Here is an 11,703-nt window from a genome sequence, read left to right as displayed (position 1 = left end):
CTGAAATCTAAGAACTAACAGAATATATTCGCCGTTCCTCGGCAACGATGCCAAAATTTGGTTGGATTTTTGTAAATGATATTTTAATAAGATATTTTCAATAAAAACAATTGGAAAATCATCAACCAAAAGTAATAAAACTGACTTTCCACAGAACTGGCAAGTACGGGTCGAATCCACAGGGAACGGGAAATATTCAAGTTAATTCTAAAAATTTCAATTTATTAATATACAATTCTGAATCTAAGTTAACAAGTACAATTCTAATGAAATTACAGAATAAAAACTACAATTAACTAGAAAAACAAGTCTAGATGCTTCTTCATATCGCCAAGGGCAATTTCGTCTTTTCGCCAAATATCGCTTTTTCACCTGGACAATATTAACCTTGTAATCTGTAGTATTTATCAACCTAAAACACAGAAAAGACTAAGTCAGTACACAATGATGATAAATAAAACTAGAAATTATATTAAACCTAATTCTGCAAAAATTAACTAAATTAAATTCTAAGTAAAACTAAAAATCAACTACAATATCAAAATTAATTCTACTAACTAATTAGGATAAGTCTAACTACGTTAATTGATGCAAATGCACTAACTAAAATGCAAAAAACACTAAAAATTACCGAAAATCGAACTCCTAATGAAATGACTGTTTTACCCTTAACTAGTGCAAAAATAGTCTCTAATAGCTTTTCGCAAACAGAGAATTTAAAAGAGCAAACAAAGTCCAAATTTCATGAAATCTTTTCTATTCTGTTCCTGACAAAGTCAAGAATTTGACTATTATTAAAGATTTGCAAAATTCTATCTGGAAATCCAGATATAAGCATTTCAAAATCGTGAAAATTCTGGAAATCGCAAGACCCGAAACTGAAAAACCCGAAAAAGCTGTTTTTGAAACACGCTTAAAAATCAGACCAAATCAACTCAAAATGAGCTGATTTTTGGTCTGCAGATAGTGAACACCTTGATGAAGAGAATAGACCAAAAATTTCCAGAAAACGCTAAAACATTGCACATAAAATGACGAGTGCAACATGCAGTAAAAATCAAGTTTTAAACTCAATACACTATTCACTTGACTCAATCAACTTTTGATACTATGACTTTGGATAACTTGTAAAAACTGTCATAATGCTGCTAAATGAATGTCAAAAAACAGATAATGAATTCAATTAAAAGGAATACACGAACATGAAAATGAAACACGAAATTTGAGGATATTCAAAACTAGACAACACACCAAATGGAAGCTATCTTAAACCACTATGTAAGACTAATTAAAATATCTAAATGCTTAAACTTAAACCAATCTCATGCACAATTATAACTAAATGCTGAACTAGAAACACACAATTCACATGCAAAGCTAAATTAACATTAGAATTTAAAAGACCATTAAATCAAATAAACTAATTAATTTAACTAAAATGAGTAACTAGCTAGAATCAATTGAGAATTAGGGTTAATTAGGTGAGACGGTTTGGAATAGACTTGGACTTTGGCTAGGCTCACGTCACCCTATGAACCCACTAGGTTGACTAAGAAAGCAAGTTAATTAAAATAGAAACCTACAACTTACAAGTTATTTAGTTAAAACCGAAAATAAAAGAAACTCAATAAATCAATAAAACTATCTAAGTTACATGCCTAAAGGGAGACAATTAAAACTAATTAACACCTACCTAAATGACACATCACAATTACTAAAATGTAAGGTTAATTCAATATTAACTAAAATGGTTATTACTAAACCTATGCTAGGTCAAGATAGAACGATAGAAAAGGGGTAATAATTGAGCAATAACGAAACTGGAAAGCTTGGGCTATCCTCCTTAATTGCCTTAGAAATCAATTTAGAAAGCTTGAGAAGGTGAAACCATCCAGCTAGAGGGGCCCACACGGTTTTGATTTGGCTCTCTTTAAGATAAAATCTAACAATTAAACCCTTTTCCAAAAATCGTGTATAACACTTTTAGAAAGTGATTTTTGAAATCAAATTTTGTTTCCAAACTTGAAAAGCTCAATCAAAGCTCAATCCTTTCTAGCTTGGCTGGAAAAGAAAATTTTCAAAACTTTACTTAAATGAATCCCACGAATTGGGAGGGACCTTTCACTTACCAAACTCGGTTTCACTCAAAATTACTCCAATGCCTTTCTTTCAAAAAGTCAACATTACCTATGGACTTAACCTATACAGTCAATATCCTAAATAAACTAAACTATAAGCACAATGGAATGAAGGTTAGAAAGGGAATGTAACACACGATTTTCAAATGGATTAAATTAGCCAACATTCAAAATTTAAAACTACCAAATAAGACCACTAAACATTTTTGACATGAACACTCAATTCGATGAATCTAGACATGCGAGCTAACTTACCTAATCCTAATAACCTACCAAATGGAACCTAAACTCAAACTGGACTGTAATGGCAGACGTCCCTACTTGGAGAAGAAAACCTTCCAACTAAAAAATTTGATTCTACATAAACTAAGAAAAACAACACTGATTTTTTTTCTTTTTGAACAAACATAAAACACAAACAACAAACAAACATAAAATCAAAATAAAGTAGACCTTAAATTATTGGAACAAGACCTAGTTAACACACTATGCTACCAGAAAATTTTTAGAAAACTGAAAATAATAAAACATCAAAACCGATTTTTACCTACACTATGAAACAATGGAAATTTTTCTTTCTTTTTCTTTTTGAGCAACCTTTAAACACAATGCACAACCAAAACGTCAACTAATTTATTAACTAAACAAATTAACTAAAACACGACTGACTGAAATTAGAATAAAAATCAAACTAAAATAAATCGCTAGAAGCACACCAATCGATTGATATAGCTTGACACATATGTAACTCGACTACACTTTCAACATTAAAACAACTAATTTAAACATCAACTAAATGGAAACAAAACCATTTTTAACACTGTTTACTGCTAAGAAATTACAGAAAACAGAAATTTATAAAATGATAAAATTGGCTAGAAGAGGTCTAGTCGATTTTCACGTTTTGACTAAAGCGAGTTTCAAAACAAGACCTCATGACACCTATGAATCGATTCAACCTTCACACACGAAAAATACTTGAAACATGATAGTGGTTTTGCTGTCAAATAACTGAAAAACTCTGAAAAGGGGCTGAAGTTTAGAAAGACATGATGGGTTGACACGATGCTATCTAGAAGAATGGAGAAAGAGCAAGACCTACATCAAGGGAGATCCGACGAATGTGGTGGTGGAAAGAGCAGAAGATGCCTATGGAAATGTGCCTCTTCTTCTTTGAGGATGCTGGAACATCACCATACAACTCTCTTTTACAGCTGCAACACGTTTGAAGTCCACCAAGGGCAGAAAGTGAACCGATTCGCGATCGGGTGGTGTAGAGGATCGGATAGAGGTAGAGTCGATCGTTCTTGTTGGAGTAGACGACACTCAATGCAAGAAAAGTGTCTTCAACCTCTGCTAGACCTGCAAAATACAGAAAATATGTTTAGCACCCAGCAAGGATGAGAAGAAATACACGATAGATATGAAAGAAACAAGAAGAAATGCTTGAATCTCAAGCAAAACTCAAAGCTTCAATGGAGATGGTATGGAATGATTGGGGAAGAAGGTGGATGGAGCAAGATTCAGAGGAAGAGGTGCAAATCCCAAGGCAAAAATGTGTTAGGGTTTCAAAAAACATATTTTTATACTTTGGGCACTTTTCAGAAAGAGGTTTAAAATGAAAAATATTGCTCTGCGCCTCTTTTGGAGGGGGTTTTCTGAAAACCTTTTCTAAATGGATCATGGGATCACGTATGAGGTGGATTTTCATGTTTTAACATTGATCCAAGGCCCACAAAGGTCTCTTTGGGTCGGATCTGGATCCGATTCACCTTGAAATCTGTGTCCGAACACTAAAATAGTCACATCTCACTCAATTTAACTCCAATTTTTTTGAAATTTAAACCATGACTCCTTTATGTCAAAATGCATCCAATCATGGGCTTTAAACCTTAAAATCATCTAAAAATGCATAAATATAGTAATAACATGATGTGCATTTCGTGCATCATCATCTAAGATCCAAGATGAAGTTGAATTATGAATCCTAAATGGGATTCGATCCGAAATCTAAGATCCAAGATAAAGTTGAATTCTGGATTCTAAATGGAATTGGATCTGAAATCTAAAATCCAAGATAAAGTTGAGTTCTTGGAACCTAAATGGAATTGGATCTGATGCCTGAGATCTAAGATTGGGTTGGATCCGGAATCTGGAATCCTAAATTGAATGGGATCGTAATTTTGGAATTGGATTTTTTAAAAAATCCAAATGGGATTTTTTAAGATGGATCTGGGTTTTTGAAAGCCCAATATCGAATTTAAAACTTGAGAAAAATCAAATTTTGAGATTCAGAATCAATCTCAAACTTTGATTTTGAATTTGAGGATCAAGACTTTGAAGATAAAGAACACACTTGATTTTAAAGTTTGATTTCGAAATCGGAAGATGAATCAAAAATTTCAAAGTTAAATTGAACTTTGAAATTAAATTTGAGATATTGAATTGAATTTGAATTTGGAAATGAATTTGGAATTTCAAAGTTGAGTTGAACTTTGAATTTTGATTGGAATTTGAAGTGGAATTTTGAATAAAAATGAATTTGAAATTTCAAGGTCAAATTGGACTTTGAAATTGAAATTTGAATCTTTGAAATGAGATAGAATTTGATGAATTGAAATAGAATTTGAAGAAAGACATTCAAGATCACCTGGATTTTGGAAAAGAAAATTTTGAAAATATGATGCAATTCTATCCTAAATGATGAAATGAGTTAAAGGATTTCAAAATTGAATTTGAAAAGCATATTTCATTTTTTTAAATGAATTAAAATAAGATTGAGAATATAATACATCACTGACTATGGTCATTGAATGTATTATATAATAATCATATTTGAATTTAGGTGAAGAATAAAACATATTTTGGTGCTTTTAAAGAGTTTAAAATGAAATTAACTCTCAATATATCCTGACTATGACCATTGATATATGTTTTGAGTTAATTTTAAGTTAAGCTCTGATAAAAGAAGAAAATATTTAAAAATATGATGATTTTTGAGAAGGATCCAGTGTTATTCCCTAAAAGATGAAAATCCTAAGTCTTGTTTACACCTTGACTATGGCCATTGATGCAAATCATCAACTTAGGATTTAATCACCTTTTATAAAATAGTGCACGTGCCATTCGTGTTTTTCCATTCGTGAATTTTTTGAAAAATAAAGGCAAAATGACATGAAACAAGCAATTTCTAAGATATATATATATATATATATATATATATATATATATATATATATATATATGCTCATACATTCTATTCTAAGCATGGAAATATAAATTTCTTATTATACTCTAGCTATTACAAACTTGAATTTAAAATTACAAGAGCTTCTAATTTAAGGAAGAGGAATTTTAACATTTTAATTTCTCCTGCAAAACAGAGTTAGCAAGAGGCAAGAATAGGAAAATACCCTGTTCAAAAGATCCTATATATATATAAACAATGCCCAGACTAATGAAGAGATTTCTATGCAAAGATATAATGTGTCATATGACTAAGGCAGTGGATGTAGAGGAGGCAAAGTGGTATAGTACCTTTTATATGTATGCATATAGTGGACAACATAAAATGAAATGAGACTATAACATAAGCACAACGAATTTAAAACTTTGACATGCTGATAAAGTAAATAAATAGAAAATAAATAAATAAAAAGAAAAATTGAAATGGAATGCACCTGTTGGGAATATGAAATGCTGCTGTAAGGGCAAACAATGGGGTATTGGTACAGGTGGCAAGGGCGTAACATCAATATGATGAATGTGTAATGAGAGGTTGGTAAAACAAAGTTTGATATATTACAATGTTGGATGACTATACATATGCAAATAAGGAGATACATCTCACAAGATGACAGAGGAGCATTCCTCAGCAGATGTAGGAATCTACAAAAAAAAAAAACTGATATTCAAGGATTTCTGAATTAAGTCCCATTCAACACAGGACTCTAGCTTAATACATACCTAAAACTTCTCTCTCCTAGAAGTACAATTAATTACCCTCCAAAGACATTCGTAGATCGAGAATAGGGTCGACAGAGATTTTCTGTCATTCCTTTTGATTTTTTTTTTGCACAGGGAATGAGATTTTCACACAGCCTCAAAACAAATAAGAAGATCATACATGATAGGTTATTAATCAGAAGAAGCCAAAACACAAACAGGTACTGGGAATTATAAAAGTGTAGAAACAATTAGCAAAAGAAAAGAGGGAAGAAATGTTGGAACATATGATTCCGTCACTGTAGCACCGGGAGGGGTCGATGTTGCTACAAGCAGCCCAACACCACTCGTTCGTGCATCAAAAGAGAAAATAGGAAAGCTCAAAGGGGAATTAACTAAGAAGGAGTGAGGAGGAAGAAGAGTATTGGCCTTACCAGAGGGCTTTTGTTGCAAAAGCAGAAGGATCACCCGAAGAGGAATGACAGAAAGGGCTTGAAGACGATGGCGATGAAAAAAAAGTTCGATCCTCTTCACTGCAAGGGATGTCGTGGCCTTGTGTTGCAGGGTGGAATCAGGGGAAGCTCTTACGCAATAGTGCATTACAGAAGGAAGATGATGAGGGGATGTAAGGGATGCAAAGGAAACGACACCGACTACAACTCATTCATGCGGCAACTCTCTTGTTGCTTGAGGGGAATCCCTCTACTGTGACTTCCCTTCGCTTGCTGGAACCTTAGAAGAGGGAGCGATAAAGATTACGAGCCAAGGGATGGATAAAGGCACTAATGGGTGATAGGGAGCAAATGGATCCTCAACTTCCGATCCCCACAGTTGTTTATGTAGGAAGCAAAGGAAAGATCGAGAAGGGGCTTCCGTTAGAGATGAAGGGTGGTGGCCGTTGGCGATCGACGGTTTGGAGGATGGCCATGGGAGAGAGCGGGAACGAGAGAGGGATCGGGAAGCCGTTGCCGCATCTTCCATGTTTCCAAAAAAGAGGATTCCTAAAAATGTTTTTTTTCATAAAACAGTTTTTCAAGATGGGTTTTTAGCAAAGCAAGCTTCAAAGAGTTTTTTAAACTATATATATATATAATTTTAGAGTTTTTTTTTTTGGAAACAAAACTCTAAAACCTAAGCAATATGAGGGACAAAACTATTTTTTTTGTATTTTTGAGAAATATTTATGAAAAGAGGAATTTTCTAAAGATTCAAGACTATTCTTTAGAAAATTCTTTAAAAAAATGGGTTTTGGATTCAAAATTTGAGAAGATTTTTGAGTTTTTAACCTCGAATCAAGAAATATAGAGCAATCAATCCAAACAGATGCCAGATGGACTGTCCGAGCCATTCAAAATTTATTTTTGGTATTTTTGGTAATTTTAATTTGAAAATTGGACAACGGGCTCAGATTTGGATTCTGATATTGATCTGGACCAAAATTAAGTCAGATATAAGAAGATTGATTTGACTCCAGAAAATTTGAGAATAAACTGGAGTTTTGTTTTTAAAATGACTCAATTTTGTCAGAAAATGAGGGTCAGGGGCAAAAGGAGAATATTTACCATATTTTGAAAATTTTGGGGTGTTCACATTCCTAAGCAATGAATTTTTTCTCATTAAGCTCATTTTTTTTCTTTTGATTTTCAATTTTTCACCATTTTTCAATTCTTCTCACTTGAGCATTCTTCTCACTTGAGCACTATTTCAAATATCCAGTTTCGTGACCCGTGTAACGAGCTTTGGGTCAGTGACTCCCAGACCAGACGACCTTAGGGCACCAGATACAGTGTATCTCTCAGACTTAATTGCTCGAGTCACTAGACCTTCTATTTTAATAGTTTACGTATAGTCTTCTTCTCATCTTGTGCAATGTCTCTATCTCTTAGGCTTTCTATGGAGTTCATGAAACAAGCTTTCGAATCGGTGGCTCCCAAACCAGATGGCTTTAGGGCACCAGGTGTAAAACACCCTTCAGACTCTACTTACTCGAACCACATAGGCCACAAATATCGACTAGACAAGAAGATGATCTCCTTCGTTATCCTTTTCGTCAAGAGACTTCAAACACTTCAACTTGTGTCTGAGCTCCACTACTGGGAATCGCGAAGACATCAACAACTAAACGTAGCTCTTTTCTTTTAAGCTTATATTTCTAAACATCTTTCAATTGCTTAGTTTTTCCATAAAACATATTGTTCATACTTATACTAAAGTGATTCAAAATGTTCTAACATTCAAATACTATATTTTCTTTGAATAGTTTCATAAATAACTACTCTTTTTGGATCAGATCAGAAAAATTTTTACATGGGGCTAAAAAATATCTAAATTGTTAGATTATGCAAAGACAATCATACATGCTACAAACTTGTTCTTAATGACCTAATCTTATGAGTTTTTAGCTACCTAACATAAAAAAAAATTTAGTGTGCATCTAACCCCCCCCCCCATGTTTGAATGACACTGTTCCTAGTGGCATACAAAATATGTAAACATGCAATGCAAATACACACTAAAGATCAATAAACTAAATACGAGAGAAAGGATAGATACAACCTGATATGTGTCGGGCCTCTGAAGTTGATGATTGACTTGACTTTGGACTACCACTATGCATATACGAAAGCATAGTTTCTGCTAATCTGATCAATGGTCTGCTCTGAAAGCTTTGCCCTACACCTGGTAACTAATCCTCACACATTGAATATTTGATAAACGTGCATGAATCAGAACAAGTGTAAGTTCATATGAAATAAAATGACTGCACAAAAGCAAATGCTGACACTGAAAAACACAACTAATTCTACTCTCTACATATGATACATTCCTCTGCTTAGATCCTATTCCTTCGTGAGATCCCAGACCTCACACTCACCAGCCTGTAAGGTATCTGAAATGTAGGGCTTCAATCTTTGCCCATTTACCTTGAATGTGCTGCCGATCTGTGGGTCAAATAATGTCACTGCCCCGTGCGGGAATACTTCTCTCACAATATAAGGTACATCCCATCTTGACCTTAATTTACCTAGGAATAGCAGCAAATGAGAATTGAACAACCAAACTTTCTGATCCAGCTTAAACACTTTTCTGATAATATGTTTATCATGAAAGGCCTTAGTGCGAGCTTTATATAACTTGGCATTCTCATATGCATCATCCATGTGCTCTTCTAACTCGGTGAGCTGCAATAATCGCTCTTTGCCAGCCTGGGTGAGGTCGAAATTAAACTTCTTGATTGCCCAATATGCTCTGTGTTCCAGCTCGACAGGGAGGTGACACACTTTCCCAAAACAAGACGATACGGGGACACGCCAATGGGAGTTTTAAATGCAGTCGTATGTGCCCAAAGAGCATCATCTAAGCGCTGGGACCAATCCTTGCGGTCCAGACGAACTGTCTTTTCTAAAATCCGCTTGATTTCCGTATTAGAAACCTTGACCTGTCCACTGGTCTGCGGATGATAAGGAGTGGTGAGCCGATGATTGTCAGAATACTTTCTCAAAAGAGAAGCTACCTGCACATTCCTGAAAAGCTTGCCACCATCACTTATCATCGCACGTGGCATACCAAAACAACTGAAAATATTATGCTTAATGAACTTAAGCACAACTCTATGATCATTGATCTTGGTTGCCACAGCCTCGACTCATTTGGACACATAATCAACCGCCACTAAGATATACAAATTATCGAATGATGGCAGAAATGGGGCCATAAAATCTATGCCCGGAACATCAAAAATCTCAATAATCAAAATCGAGAGCAAGGGCATCATGTCCCTCTTGGACATGTTCCCAGTCTGCAGACAACGAATGCATTTCCTGCAAAACTCGTGTGCATCTCTGTGGAGTGTGGGCCAAAAAAATCCAGACTACAAAACCTTTGCAGTTGTCTTCCTACTACTAAAATGCCCTCCACAAGCTAACGAATGACAAAAACCGAGGATGAACTCATACTCCTCCTCCGGGACGCATCTTCTGATGATCTGGTCTGCACAATATTTGAACAACTCTGGCTCATCCCAATAATACTCTCACCTGTGATAAGAATCACTCTCGCTCATTCTTATTCCAATGCTTAGAGATCTGCCTCGAAACCAGATAGTTCACAATATCTGCAAACCAGGATAACTGCGATGTTCCAACTGCCATAATATGCTCATCGGAGAAAGAATCACTGATCGCTCTCTGATCCTGAGCGGTCTCCACGATCAGTCTAGAGAGATGGTCTGCTACTACGTTCTCACTTCCCTTCTTATCTCGAATCTCAAGATCAAACTTCTGTATTAGCAAGACCCATCGGATGAGCCTCGGTTTGGTGTCTTTCTTGCTAAGAAGGTATTTCAATGCATCGTGATCAGAATAGACAACCACTTTTGAACCGAGAAGATAGGACCTAAACTTATCCAAAGCGAATACTACTGCGAGTAGTTCCTTCTTTGTCGTGGTATAGTTTATTTGAGCTTCAGACAGAGTTTTGCTCGCATAGTATATCACACAGGGCTTCTTGTCAATCCATTGTCCTAAAATGACCCCCATCGCATAGTCGGAAGCATCGCACATAATCTCGAATGGAAGCATCCAATTCGGAGATCTCAAAATGGGTGCAGTGGTCAAGGCCTCTTTGAGTATCTCAAAGACCTTCATGCAATCATCATCAAACTCAAAGGGCTGATCCTTTTCCAATAATGAGCATAGCGGTAGAGAGATTTTGCTAAAATCTTTGATGAACTGCCTGTAAAATCTGGCATGCTTTAAGAATGACCGTACCTGCCTAACAGTGGTGGGTGGAGTCAATCGTGAAATAGACTCAACCTTCGCTCGATCAACCTCTATACCTCTTTTGGACACAATGTGTCTAAGCACAATCCCCTCTTGGACCATAAAATGACTCTTCTCCCAACTCAACTGTAACACCCACAAATTTTCTAAGGAATTTATTGCTGACTTAATATTATAATGTATGCTCTTGGGTGTTAGCACGTAATTTGATATAAATTGACTGTGCTTTGTATTTCTGCTTTGTGTGCGCGACCCAAAAATCGCGTAAATATACTCTGTAAGTAAGAAGAGCCTAATTCTAGATGAATTAATCTTTGAAATTTTAAGGGTTAATTTATAATGTATTTTTATAGCTTGTCCCCGAATTCGAGACCTATACAACGTAAAAACCTCGTTAGTGCATGTGAATTATGAGTTTTGATCCACGATTGGACCCGAATCACAATACGCTTAATTCTTGCAAACGGAAGGCAATTTTCTCAAAAAGCATTAAGCATTCCATATTAATTAAGGTTTTGAAGAGAACTAAATGATTTATTGGAATTAATTTAGTGTTTTAATGCATTAAATAGGAATTGTTTTGAAACATCATGCATAGGCGATTTTGGATTTGGACCCGGATCACTAGGAGAGGACCCAAATCCATTGGGCGTCCTCCCTAGAGGACGGTTTTGAGCTTGGTTGACCAGCTGGTCAAAGGTAGACCAGCTGGATGGCATACTTGAAAGATTTTGCATGGCTCTTGAAAAGAAGGCCATGATTGGCCCTTGTTCTTTTCAAGAACTCATAATGAAGCCTAGAGCTTCATTATGAGGGGCATTTTTCCCATAAAAGAAGCA

The 11,703-nt window shown here is 35.3% G+C and overlaps 1 pseudogene; it reads right to left on the bottom strand.

The window, feature by feature from the left end:
- Window positions 1-3,210: 3,210 nt before the first annotated feature.
- Window positions 3,211-9,636, bottom strand: LOC149826812 (uncharacterized; annotated as a pseudogene).
- Between the last annotated feature and the right edge of the window lie 2,067 nt (window positions 9,637-11,703).

The sequence above is a fragment of the Nuphar pumila genome, chromosome 10 (assembly GCF_984573655.1).
Source record: "Nuphar pumila chromosome 10, dmNupPumi1.hap1.1, whole genome shotgun sequence".
Taxonomy (NCBI): domain Eukaryota; kingdom Viridiplantae; phylum Streptophyta; class Magnoliopsida; order Nymphaeales; family Nymphaeaceae; genus Nuphar; species Nuphar pumila.
Note: the sequence above shows the minus strand (reverse complement) of the source record. Positions and strands in the feature narration are given on the sequence as shown.